The following is a 14,456-nucleotide window of genomic DNA, read 5'->3' as shown; positions in this document are numbered from 1 at the left end:
GTTTGAAGAGTCAGAAATTTATTCACTTAAGTCCGCTTATAGAAAATTACAAGATCAGAAGAGCAATTGGAGTGTGGAAGACAAAGATAAAGTCTGGAAAATTCTTTAAGGCATAAAAGCCCCGCCAAAAGTTCTTAATCTGGTTTGGCGAGCATTAACGTGTACTCTACCAACTTTGTCTCAGCTTCAATCTAAAAGAGGTCAGATTTAAGCAATTTGTCCAACATGTCAGGAGGAGGAGGAATCTATTATTCATAGCCTGTTGCAATGTCAGTATGCTAAGCAGTGTTGGTCGATATTACTGCCAGGTTCTCAGCTCATAGAGGCTCGTGACTTTCAATCATGGATGGTAACTATTTTTGACATGGTGAACATAAGTAAATTTGCAGAGATAGTATCTCTCTATTGGTCGCTTTGGAGAGCAAGGAATGATCTCGTCTGGAATAAAAAATACACAAGGATTTATAGGACAGTTGCAGCAACAATGCAGTATCTTGCACGATGGATTATAGCCCAAAGCTGAAATTTCGTAACTCTTCTTCAGCCTCCGGTAGAAGGAGATGGAGCCATTATTTGGGTCAAGCCCCAACCGAACAAAGTCAAGATATCAGTTGATGCAGCGGTGTTTGAAGATCATGGTGGTGTTGGTTTTGTATTAGTGGCTAGGAATTCTGCGGGTGAATTATGTGAAGCTGAAGCAATTTTCAAGCCGGATTTGACTTCCCATGTAGATGCAGAAGTAATGGCGTTCAAGGAGTCTTTGAGTTGGATGGATATGCGGGGATGGCATGATGCTGTTGTTGAGTCTGATTGTTTAAGAATGGTGCAAGCAGTCAAAAGCTATGTGCCAATGAGGTCTTACTTTGGTCGGATCATTGAAGAGTGCCGATGTATTTTGCAATGATTGAACGAAGTTAATTTGTTTTTTATCAAGCGATCTGCTAATATGGTTTTCCATCAATTGGCATGAGAATCATATTTTCTGTCTGGTCGTACTTTCGATAGGTCTAATGTTCCTAGTTCGATTCAAGTTTGTATTGATTTGGATTTGAATCCTTAATAAAATCTTAGCTTCCTGTCAAAAAAATATACAATTATAAATTAAATTTCAATAAGACATAAATTTTTTAAAGTTTTAAATTTAAGATTACTAAAATTGTAATAATTAAATATAAAAAATTTGAATGTCCCTTTTCGTGGAGTTATTTTTTCGAGAGTACTTTATACAAGTAGTGGTCAAGTTTTATTGTTTTTAATTAATAATTAAAAAACAGTAAATTTTAGGGGATAAATGTGTGTATTAGAAAATATATGTTCTACAACTTGAATATGTATATTATGCAAAATAAGTATGTTTTGTAAATTTGTATGATGTGTTACTCATAAAATATATGAAATTTATAAAATTTTAATTATAATAATGATATTTGTATTATATAATTCATAAAATTATATATTTTATAATATTTCAGGTAATATTCACTCGTAGATTATATAAGGACTCCGATGTGTACTACATAGAACTTAACTCGATATATAATATAATATTTTTTTAAACTTTTTTGTTATCAATAAAACGTATTTGCATTACCTTAAATCAAAGATAAGAGTGTGAGACAGTAAGCCAGGAACAATTTCTTATCTTCCTCTTATATTTCCATTCCCGTATAGGCTTCTTAACAGGGCAGGAAAAATGGGGAACATGTCCCCATCCGGTCCAAATGGGTCACCCCGCCCCGCTTAAATGGGGAATGTGGCAGTGGCGGGATAAAAATTATACACCTTTAAATATTGGGCGGGTATGATATTTATATGATCCCGCGAAGAAAACCCGCCCCATCCCGAATATAATATAATATATATTTTTATGATATAATATCTTATATTGTGTAATAAAATATATTTATAATGCATAATAAATTATAATATATGTATACAGAGAGAGAGAGAGATCCATAATATAACCATGCATTTCTTTTAACATTATGTTACGTATGAAATGCACACCGGGGGGGGTGAATGTGTTTTCTTTATTTTACTTACTTAAAAACTTTGTTTGAATGTTTTCAAGATAATCAAGTTAAAGATGTTTTGCTACTTGAACTCAACATGCTAAATATTTGTAGTGATAATCAAATAACTTTAAAGACAGAAACACAATTATCAAAACTCACTTGATTTATATTAAAATCAAATTAGTTGTGCTACAAATCAGTGTTCTTGAATAATAAGAACTCAACTACTTCTCCTAAGAGAATACAAGATTTCTAGATCTGTTTTTGTTACTTATGAACTAAGGACCCGTGACATGCTTTATAGATCAACATGCACATTTTACAGAACTTGTACCAAAATAGACTAACACATTTTCTAAATTCCTTTTGTCTATATCCATTTTAATTGCAGCAAATCTGCATATAATCTTCTAGATTTGTGACTCTCTTTTGTCCAGTTCATCTTGGCCCTTAATCTTGCACTCCTCAAGCTGCATTTATAGACTTTCCATTTTGGTGATAAAACGGTTTGTTGATTGATAATCTTGAATCTTCAAGTTGGTTGTATTCTATAATTTGAGCCGTTATCGAGATCTTCATTACCATATAGAGATGTCTCATATCAACATGTAGAATGACTTATCGAAATCTCCACTTCTCTACAAGAGTTATGAGTTGTCGATATCTCTAGTTCTCTATATGCAGTTTGACTTGTCGACATCTCCAGTTCTCTATATGCAGTTTGACTTGTCGATATCTCTAGTTCTCTACATGTAGTTTTGACTTATCGATATTTGCACTTCTCTACAAGCAGTTTTTAACTTGTCGATATATCCCCACTTCTCTACATGCAGTTTTTGACTTGTCGATATCTACACTTCTCAATATATATTTTTGACTTCTCTACAAGTAGAGTGACATCTCTACAAGTATAATGACTTCTCTATAAGTATAGTGACATCTCTACAAGTGTAATGACTTCTCTGCAATCTTATCTGACTTCTCTACAAGCTTAGTTGACTTCTCGATAGACTTTTCGATATAACTTGATATGTAACTTCATGACAATTGACTTAGAAATTTTTTCAACCCACAACATTATTCTTCACCAAGCAGTTTATCTTCATTTTGAAGCATGATCAGACTTGGTCTTCTTCCAAAAATTTATTCCTAACTTGTAATAACCCCAATTTTTGGATTTTTTTTAAACCCTGATGAATAGTAACTTTTTGCTAATTGTGCTGATTAAATAAATCATCAGACCACACTATATAAGAGTAATGTTATAGAAATTTTGAGATCGTATTAGTTTTCCATAAAGTAAATAAGTGTATATAAAGGTCGTCAGAATTCGAATCCGGACACTTTGATTTTTCCCGAAAATCCACCAGATACCGACAGAATTAAGTATAAGGTAACATTTAAAAGGATTTAAATTCAAGGATTATAATAGAGGATCATTAAAGGAATATAAGATGTTAAGAAAGGTTAGGGAAGCCCAAGTAATAAGATCCCAGATATGATCCCTCAAATGATCAAACGAGAATGAGAGTTAAGCGAACCGTAAAATAAATAAACGACCAAGGGGAAAGCACATGCAAGTAGCATAGGAAGGAAGCTTCCAAGAGAAGCTAAAACATGTGGTTGTAAGTGAAGAAACCCTCACACCATGAGATTGTGACATGTGGCAAAGGAATGATGCAAGCAATGACATAAGCAAATGATGTCATCACTTTATCAAGATGTTTGTTCAAGAATCATCATCCACCAAGCAGTTCTTTCTCATTTTCCAAGGCAAACCAAGCAAGCAAAAGCTATCCCCCACTTCATTCTTCTTCCATTCGACCTTTTCATAGAAATGGTGAAATAGATTTTCAAAACTCAAGCTCTAGGCAATGGAAAATTACAAGGTTTGTTACTTTGAATCTTATATTTCATAACTTAGTTATGCTATAAGTTCGAAGCCATGATTCCAAGGATTCCTTAGTTAAACAATTCATCAAATTTCTTGATGAATAGTGTTTTCAATAACTAACATTTTGTTCTTTTATGTTTTCTTTAAGATCCAAGCTTGGTAGAGATAGTTAGAGGTTCTTAGAGGCTTGTTAGTGATTCTCCGCTCTCCAAGGAAGGTATAAACTCTTGAACCCTTAGTTTTAAGTTTGGTTTGTTTGGATGATAATGGTTATTAGGATGTTGGTTTGTTTGTGGTTGATGTTTGGATTGTTGTGGTTGGATTGGTGTTGATTTGGTGTTGGTAAAATTTGGAAATAGTTAGGTTATAGCCGTCGTAATTCCCGATTTATAAATAAAATTATAAATTATTTAAATAATATATTTTCGGTTCGGTTTTTTAGTTCGTTTTTTAAGTCAAGACCGAAACAGAAACCGGACTGTTATTCAGTTCAACTTTTTTCGATTTTTTCGATTTCAATATTTTGATGCGGTTTTTCGATCTTTCAATTCGGTTTTAATTTTTGAATTTGTTATGGATAAAAACTTAAGGTATTAATTACTGTATTTACTACTAGGGTTCGTGAGTTTTGAGGCTCTATTTGACTGCTCTTGTGTTTCGTGACTCAATCTGCCTTAACAAGATGCCTACGTACCTTGCTGCGTGCCAAAGATCAAGTCAAAAACGTAGTTCTGATTTGTGGGGTGAGGCCCCTTATATAGATGTTGGGAGTCCTTGAATTGGACTAGGGTTATGAGACTTGGTGGACAAGTCTTAGAATTAGAATGGACTTTGGAGTCCTCTAATGCAGGAAGTTGATTCCTTATCCTATGGGATTTCTTGGAGGCCAATCTTTAAGGAACTGTGTCCTTGTTTGAACTTTATCATCAGCTGATTTATCCCTTATTAATCAATTACAAAATTAATTAATATATAGGATTTTGGGCATTTTCTAATGGGCTTAACTGTCAGCCCAATTCTGGTATAATTAATGCGATATTAATTACACAATCAAGGTTTATTTATTCCCTATCATTTGCCCCCAACTTCTGGGAAACTGTAAAAGGTTTCTCAGAAGTTAAGTTCGTTTGTTCCCTTACAGGGTATCGTTTTTGCGTAATATATGGAGCGACCTACAGATTTACAACGATTTGCCTCGTACGTGTTTTCAGGGTTATTTTGGAACCCCTATTACTTTTCTTACCTTTCCTATCATTTAGGAATTTTCTGGCATTTTTCTTTAATTCCCAGGAATTTTCTCTTAATTTCTGGATTTTTTCTCTATTTTTCAAGAATTTTCCCTTAATTTCTGGGATTTTTCTCCATTTTTCAGGAATTTTCCCTTAATTTCTGGGATTTTTTTTCTATTTTTCAGCTCTTTTGGACCAGGATCCTAGTCGTTAAAATGACCTGGATTTTGGTCGAATTTTTTGTCAGCTATTGGAGCCTGGTCGAATATGAACGACCAGGATCCACGACCAGGAATTCGACCTGGATCCTAGTCGATTTAACGACCTCGATTCTGGTCAAACTTTTGGTCTATTCCTGGCTCCTGTTCGAATTCAAATGAGCAGGATCCACGACCAGGAATTCGACCTGGATCCTAGTTGATTTAACGACATGGATTCTGGTTGATTTTTTGGCCATTTCTTGGCTCCTGTTCGAACATAAACGAGCAGGATTCACGACCAGGAATTCGACCTAGATCCTAGTCGATTTAACGACCTGGATTCTAATCGATGTTTTGTCCATGTCTTGGCTCCTGTTCGAACATAAACGAGAAGGATTCACGACCAGGATTTCGACCTAGATCCTAGTCATTGAATTGGGCCTTTTCCAAGTTTTTCTTGGATTTGGTCTTGAATTGGGCCTTTTCCAAATTCTACTTGGATATATATATATATATATATATTTCTTGAATTCCTCCAGAATTCTCAAGTATGTTCTGGAATGTTCCAGACCTTGGGCTTCTTCTTTGGGCCACCAACTTAATGGGTCTGTTTTGCCTTTTCATCTTCTCTTTGGCTGCCTATATAAGGAAGTGAGTTGAGTCATTTTTCACTCACTTCTCATTTCTTGCTTCTTGTTCTCCTTCTATTCATTCTAAAGAACCCTAGGTTTTTTCAAAGCTTTCTAAGCCTTCCCTCGTTTTTCTTCCAGCTCTTCGAACTTCCAGGTATATTTCTTGTACTCTTTTTATTTTTTTCCGAGTTTTCTTTACTTCCCATGCCTAGATTTATTCCGATATTTATGCTCGAATCTGTTTCTTTTGCACTTTTTTAGATGGCAGATAAGAGAATGACTCGTTTGGACAAAATGAATGTGGCCAAGAAGTCAAATGAGTTCCCTATTCGATCAAGGTATTTCTCCTTGATCGATATGATCAATACCCGCGGGGATGAGTACCCCTTTGATGCTCACTTGGACGCGTTTGATCATATTAGTACGTTCCAAGATACTAAGGAGCTGGAGAAGCTAACCAACATTTTCAAGATTCAAAATCCCTACAAGTTGGTTTTTGCAAGTGCTGTAGACAGGGCTTGCCATTGGAAAAAAGATACTCTTTGTGTCTATAGAGACACACTCAGGGCTGGGAAAGTCTTCAAGGACCTGTGCCTGGGTGATCCTTTCCCCGAATTTCTCCTTCAGACGCGAGAAGGGGATGGGGAGGGCCCCAGCCAACCTTTGGGCACTAAATAGAAGCCAGGGGCCTTCTTTCAACCGACATGGGGGATCCGGGGGAAAGACACCATTGTTGGGAATACAAAGCATGCCAAAGAATGGTCGCTTCAGTCTATCTCCCCGGTTGACTACCAGGATTTTGTCCTTCAACAGGACTTGGAAGCCAACAAGCTGTTTGGCGCTCAGGCCATGGCGACGATAACTTATTTTTCCTTTTTGTTTATATTTCATTCCTTTTCTTAGTGGAAACTTTATTGTTTCTTTCCTTTCCTTTTCTTTTAGGCCAACGTCCATTTTCAAGGGGCACTCCATCAAGCTAAGGCTTGGAAGGTGGCGTATGACGACACCAACAAGAAGCTTGAGGAGGCCAATGAACAAATCGAGAGCCTCAAGGCCCAGCTTGCCTCCTCAACTTCTGACTTGGAGATTGCTCGGGCTAAAATTGTCATTTTGAACGACCAAAAAGAAAAGAATTTTGATGCCTGGATAGAAAATCCGGAGTTCAAGGACTTGATGGTGGAACACGATGCCCTTACTCACCCCATGAGCTATAAAGAAGGCAGGGATGTTGCAGTTGAGGCCATTCAGGATTAGTACCCGGAAATGCTCGAGGATTCTGCCTTCCCTTATCCTCTCAAGATCCCAAGGCTGGGGAGAGTAACAAATAGGGTTGTGGATCTTATCCGTGAAGAGGAACGACCGGTTCCTTCTCCTGATCATGGAGCTTCTTCGTCTAAGGCTCCAATTGCTCAGAAAAGAAAAGAGCCTGAATCTAGCTCCGGAGAAGAGGGATCCTCCTCTAAGGAAGAGGCCGAGCCTTCTGCGAAGAAAGCCAGGGCGGAAGAACCTCCTAAGACAGCATCTCCAAAGGCATTTAAAGCGTCTGAGGACAGTTATGAGGAGACCTCCGCGGAGACTTACAAGGAAACCTCCGAGGGGCCAACTCAGGAAACGTCTGATGAGACTCTAGAGAGTAGCTCCGAGGAGTCCGAGCCTTCTAAGCCGAGTGCTTAGCTTTTGTATTTTATTCATTTTGTAAAGTACTTTTAAAGTCTGACTTTGTTACCCTTCGGGGTTTTATTTAAGCTATCTTAAGTTTTTTATTTGCTCTTTTACTATTTTTTCTAAGTACTCGTACTATTTTAGGGGAGTTAGATAGTTTACTAGCCTTTCCATAGCTATCCCTTAAATTTTTCCGTACTTGTACTAAAAATATATAAGCAAACTCAACCATGCATAAGATGAACCAAACAGTTCTAGGATAAGTTCTATAGAAACTTTATAAATTGTAAACTCTTGGGATTCATCCCTTACATAATTCTTCATAGAACTAGATTTTGAAATAATAGTCTTATAAAACTAACATATGAAATCCTAAGAAAACAAAGCTTCAAGGTGCTTTTCAACCTTGTTTCCACTATATTATGTATAAACTATAGGTAGTAAACTTTCAGGTTTTGAGCATGCCAAGTCCGAGGAATTTCTTCTCTTTCCATTATTTCCAACTTGTAAGTTCCTCTTCCTTGAACGCTCTTAACCTTATATGGCCATTCCTAATTTGGGGCGAGCTTTCCTTTCTGCCCTACTCCAGAAGCTTCCACTTTTTTCAGGACCAAATCTCCTTGCTTGAAGAATCTCTCTTTCACCCTCAGGTTGTAATAGAAAGAGGCTTTTTTCTGATATTCCACTATCTTTGCGTGCGCCGCATCTCGTACTTCATCTATTAAATCCAGGGCTAATCTTTGCCCCTCCTCATTTTCTTCAACATTAAAAGCTTGGATCCTGGGAGATGAATGTGATATTTCTACTGGTATTACTACTTCTGCCCCGTATGCTAACATGAAAGGCGTTGCTCCAATTATGACTCTACATGTAGTTCTGTATGCCAAAAGTATTGGCAGTATTTCATCCACCCAATTATTTCTGGACTTTCAATCCTCTTCTTTAACCCATCAAGGATGATTCGATTTGCAACCTCTGCCTGCCCATTAGCTTGGGGGTGAGCAACAGAGGTGAATCTCAAGTCGATTTCGTTCTCTTCACAATACTTCCTGAACTCTTCATTATTGAACTGTGTTCCATTATCGGTGATCAGGATTCGGGGAATTCCATATCTGCACATGATATTTTCCTACATGAATTGTGCTACCTATTTGGTTGTGATCTTGGCTAAAGGTTTGGCTTCGATCCACTTAGTAAAATAATCTATAGCCACAAACAGGAACTTCCTTTGTGCAGTGGCCATGTGAAAAGACCCAAGTATATCCATTCCCCACATAGCAAAAGGGATGGGAGAATTTATGGAAGTTAGCATCTCAGGAGGTTGTTGGACAACTGGTGCATGCTTCTAACAACGTTCACACTTCTTCACATAGTCCTTGGCATCGACCATCATCTCTGGCCAATAAAAGCCTAAATGGGTTATCTTATGTGCCAGTGCTCTGCCCCCCAAGTGTTGCCCACAGATACCTTCGTGTACTTCTTCAAGAGCCAATCGTGCCTCATCAGGTATGAGACATCTTAAATAAGGAACCACATCAGATCTTTTGTACAGAATCCCATCGATCAAGGAATATCTCAGTATTCAAACAACCAATTTTCGTGCTTCAGTCACATCATTTGGAAGCCAACCAGTTTGAATATGGGCCTTAATAGGATCTATCCATGATGTCCCCAGCCCTATAGGGGCTACAAGCTTAACATCAATGCTCCATGTTTTCAAAACGAGGAAGTACACACTTCCTGAACTTTTCTCTATATCTGATGAAGTGAACTTAGACAACACATCTGCCTTAACATTTTCCTCCCTTGAAATGTGTTCAACATGACATTTATCAAATTGAGTCATCACGGCCCTTACTGAGGCGGACATACCTAGCCATTGTTTCATCCCTTGCCTCAAACTCTCCCCTGACCTGGGATATGACCAGCTTCAAATCCCAACAGACTTTCAATTTCTTCACCCTCAATGTTTCTGTTAGGCCTAGGCCAGCTATCAGAGCCTCATACTCAGCTTCATTATTTGTGGTTGGGAAGTCTAACTTCATGGCATATTCAATCAAGAACCCGTCTGGGCTTTGTAAAACAAGCCATGTTCCACTCGAATTTGTTTTTGATGCTCTATCAAAATAGAGAACCCAGTATTCCTTCTCTTTAATGCCCTCTTCGCCCTTTTTTTTATCTCCTTTACTACCTTCCGCGCCTTGAGGTATAGTATCTTCTTGCCCCCCGACTTCTTGGTTGGGTATGGTACATTTCACCACGAAGTCAGCCAATGCCTGGGATTTTATTGACGTTCGTGACTTGTACTTAATATCAAACTCTCCCAATTTCATCGCCCACTTAATCAGCCTCCCGCTAGCTTTGGGGTTGTGAATGATGATTCTCAAGGGCTGATTTGTTAGTACTTCAATTTTATGAGCTTGAAAGTAAGGACGCAACTTTCTTGAAACCATCACCAGGGCTAAAGAAAACTTTTCAATAGTTGAATAATTCAATTCAGCTCCGTGCAGGATCTTACCGACATAGTATATAGGTTTCTGGACTTTAAGTTCCTCCTTAACCAATACAGCGCTCAAGGCATTTTCTGAAACGGCCAAATATAAGTACTAAACTTCATTCAAAGCTGGTTTAGCCAACAACGGGGCTTGAGCCATATAATTCTTTAATCCCTCAAATACTTTCTGACTTTTCTCAGTCTATATGAAATCTTTCACATTCTTTAAGGATTGAAGAATGATAAGCACTTGTCCCCAGATTTGGAGATAAACCGCCCCAATGCAGCTACCCTTCCAGTGAGCTTTTGAACATCTTTGACAGTCTTTGGAGGCTCCATGTCTAAAATTGCCTTTATTTTATCAGGATTTACCTCGATTCCCCTCTAGGAGACCATCAATCCCAAAAAATTTCCGGATCCAACTCCGAAAGCACACTTTGCAGGATTTGGCATCATTTGGTGATACCTCAGGATTTCAAAAGCTTCCCTCAAATGGGCTATGTGGTCAGTCTTCACCAGACTCTTGACTAACATATCGTCAACATAAACTTCCATAGTTTTGCCAATAAGATCCTTGAAAATCTTATTTACCAATCTTTGATAGGTTGCTCCTGCATTCTTGAGACCAAAACGCCATAACAAGAGAACAAAAAATACCAAAGTCAGTGATGAATGATACCTTAGGGATGTCATCCTTATGCATTTTGATCTGATTGTATCCACTAAATCCATCCATGAAACTCAGCATCTCATGACCAGCGGTTGCATCTATCAATGTATCTATCCTCGGCAATGGGAAATAATCCTTTGGGCATGCATCATTAAGATCAGTGAAGTCCACGTATATTCTCCACTTTCCATTGGCCTTCTTTACCATTACATGATTTTCTAAACATTCTGGAAACTGTAACTCTTCAATGAAACCAGCCTCTAAGAGATTCTCTACTTCTTGCTTAACAGCTTCTTGCCTCTCCGGAGCAAAACTTCCAGGCATATCAACTGCTAACCATGCAAACACATCACTATTCTTTTGCAAAAACTTCACCAACTTCCCTCTAAGGGGCTCCTCTAGTGACGCTCCAATGAAAATTACTTTCTCAGGATCCACGGGAGCCAAAGGAATCAGAACCAAGTCTTCTGTTGGCTTCCCTCTTTTCTCATCATTCTCACGGATATCCAGATCTTCAATAGGCAGAACCTGCCCCCAACTCCATCAGCCCTAAGAGAGGCCACACAACAACTCCTTACCATCTTTTGATCTCCCCTCTCTTCTCCAATTCCATTCCGGGTGAGAAACTTCATCACTGAATTGTAAGAAGAAGGGACTGTGTTGAAAGCATGTATTCCCGTTCTTCCCATGATTGCATTATAAGTTGATCCAGCCTTTACCATTACGAAGTCTAACATCTGTGTTGCTTGTCTTGGTTCCTGACCTATGGTCATTGGTAACTTAATTATCCCTTCCACGGGGTATTCCACTCCAGCAAATCCATATATCGACATATCAGTTGGGGTTAATTGAGAATCATTGTAACCCATCCTTATAAAGGTATCATGAAGCAAAATATCCACCGAGTCACCATTGTCTACAAGGACCCTCTTCACTGGGATGTTCCCTATTATCGGTGTTATGACTAGAGGATCGTCGTGTGGAAATTTAACACCCTCCAAGTTAGAATCATCGAACGTCATTGTGACTCCTATCCTAGCCCTTTTCGGGACTTCCCCGACGATATGCATAACTTCTCTAGTATAGGCTTTCCTCGAGTTTCTGGATGAGCCCGCAGCAGTTGGTCCTCCAAAAATCGTATTTATCAATGGCCCTCGGGGTCGTGGTCCTCCAGAGATTGCATTTATCACCGGTCCCCTGGGCTGGGAATTTCGCCCCTTATCGTCTTGATCCCTCCTGCGATCATCGGAATTCTTTCTTCCATTGTTATTCCTATCTCCTCCATCTCCAGTATACTTGCTCAACCTTCCTTTTCGAATGAATAACTCTATTTCATCCTTCAATTGTCTACATTCATCGGTGTCATGACCAGCATCCTTGTTAAATCTGCAATATTTGCTCTTGTCTAGCTTGGTAGGATCAGCCTTCAGAGGCTTAGGCTAACGAACATCTCTATCCTTCTCAATTTCCATCAAGATCTGACTTCTAGGAGCGTTCAACTTAGCATAATCGGTGAACTTTTTCCAGGTCCTCCCTTCTTCGGGTTGAATCATTGATTTGCTCAGTTCTAGGATACTTGTCCTTAGCAATGTATTCCAGATCAGTTTTTCGCTTCTTGCCACGGCTCGTTATTTACTACCGTCTTCCTCATGCTCTCCTCCACTTTAATGTACTTCCCGGCCCTATCTTGGAGCTGCAACATGCTTTCAGGGGGGCGCTTAGCTAATGACATCTTGAAGAACTCGTCCCTAGTTCCCTGTTGTAGTGCTATCATAGCTACCTTGTCATCAAGGTCTGGGACCTTCAAAGCTTCCTTAGTGAAACGATTCAGATAATCTCTCAAGGACTCTTTTGCTCCCTGCACAATGCTCATAGGGATGCTGAACTTTTCTCATGCACTCTCCCACTGATGAATTGCTTAATAAAAGCTTGACTTAGCTCTCTGAAGGACCCAATAGAATTCAGAGGCAAACGACTATACCATCTTTGAGCCATTCCCGACAGGGTTTGAGGAAAGGCCCGACACTTAATAGCGTCGTTCACGGGCTGTAGCAATAGTGCATTACAGAATGTCCTGACATGATTAGCGGGATCTCCAGTGCCATCATAAGCTTCGATGGTGGGCATCTTAAACTTCCTTGAGATATGGGCATTCATTATCTATTTAGTAAATGATGGAGTGGGATCATCAGGATCTCCTAGGGGCAGAAGATCACTTGGATCAGCCCTTGGGACAACAACCATTCTTTGCTGTGGACCATCCAAGTCTATGATTGTAGGAGGATTTCTCCTCCTCGGTGGTTGTGGGGGTCTGGGGGTCAGGTGCACATCCAGGTCGCGCTTCAGCCTTTGAATCTCAGCCTCGTGAGCCCTGATTCTCTCCTGCACTTCTTGGGGATTCGTCCCTCGGGTGCTCCTAGGACGCTGGTTACCGTCAGGCATCGGCTCTTTACCAGCACGCCTCCTTCTTGGGACCACATCATCATCCGAAAATTTGGAGTCTCTCTCAGTGTAAGGGCCAGAGAATTCTTCATCCTCCGGGATAGGAGCCAATCCATGTATATATTGGGGCGTCTGCCCTTGTGCGTCACTCCGATTAGCATGTCCACTTCCTCTAACCTCAGGGTATAGGGGCATCCCATATGGGGGGTTAGTGGTCACAATAGTAGAATACTCATACCCAACGGGTCGAGAATTCACAGGTGCATGTAGCTGCTGAAATTGAGAATTCTTCCCTTGAGGAGCCGGGGGATTCGTCCCTTGTAGAGCTTGGGGATTCGTCCCTTGTGGCTGAGGCTCGGTTGCCCCTATCAGGGTTCCTCCTTGGGTAGAGGCATATGACGAGTGTGGGGGTATCTCCACCGTTGACGAAATCGTTTGAGTTGTTCCAGCTGGTGTTCCTTCAGGGGCGCTGTTTTCACTCCGTGTTCTCGCCATGGTTGTCGTTATGTTTTCTCACAGACGACGCCAAATGTTATGGATAAAAACTTAAGGTATTAATTACTATATTTACTACTAGGATTCGTGAGTTTCGAGACTCGATTTGACTGCTCTTGTGTTTCATGACTCAATCTTCCTTAACAAGATGCTTACGTACCTTGCTACGTGCCAATGATCAAGTCAAAAAACGTAGTTATGATTTGTGGGGTGAGGCCCCTTATATAGATGTTGAGAGTTTTTGAATTGGACTAGGGTTAGGAGACTTGGTGGACAAGTCTCAAAATTAGAATGGACTTTGGAGTCCTAAATGCAGGAAGTTGATTCCTTATCCTATGGGATTTCTTGGAGGCCAATCTTCAAAGAATTGTGTCCTTGTTTGAACTTTATCATCAGCTGATTTATCCCTTATTAATCAATTACGAAATTAATTAATATCTAGGATTTTGGGCCTTTTCTTATGAGCTTAACTGTCAGCCCAATTATGGTATAATTAATGCGATATTAATTACGAAATTAGGATTTATTTTATTCCTTATCAGAATTTTATTTTTCTCGCTCCTAATTTTTTTTTATCCATATTACCTTAAATTCAGCAGTGTTTTCGTCGAGTCATAATGTAGTAATTTCATAATTTATTTCATATATTAACACAAATGCATCAGTTAAAATTTTAATTTATAAATTATATATAGACATACAACTTTCTTTTATATATATATA

Source organism: Apium graveolens, chromosome 8 (assembly GCF_009905375.1).
Source record: "Apium graveolens cultivar Ventura chromosome 8, ASM990537v1, whole genome shotgun sequence".
Classification (NCBI taxonomy): Eukaryota; Viridiplantae; Streptophyta; class Magnoliopsida; order Apiales; family Apiaceae; genus Apium; species Apium graveolens.
This window is presented reverse-complemented; position numbering follows the sequence as displayed.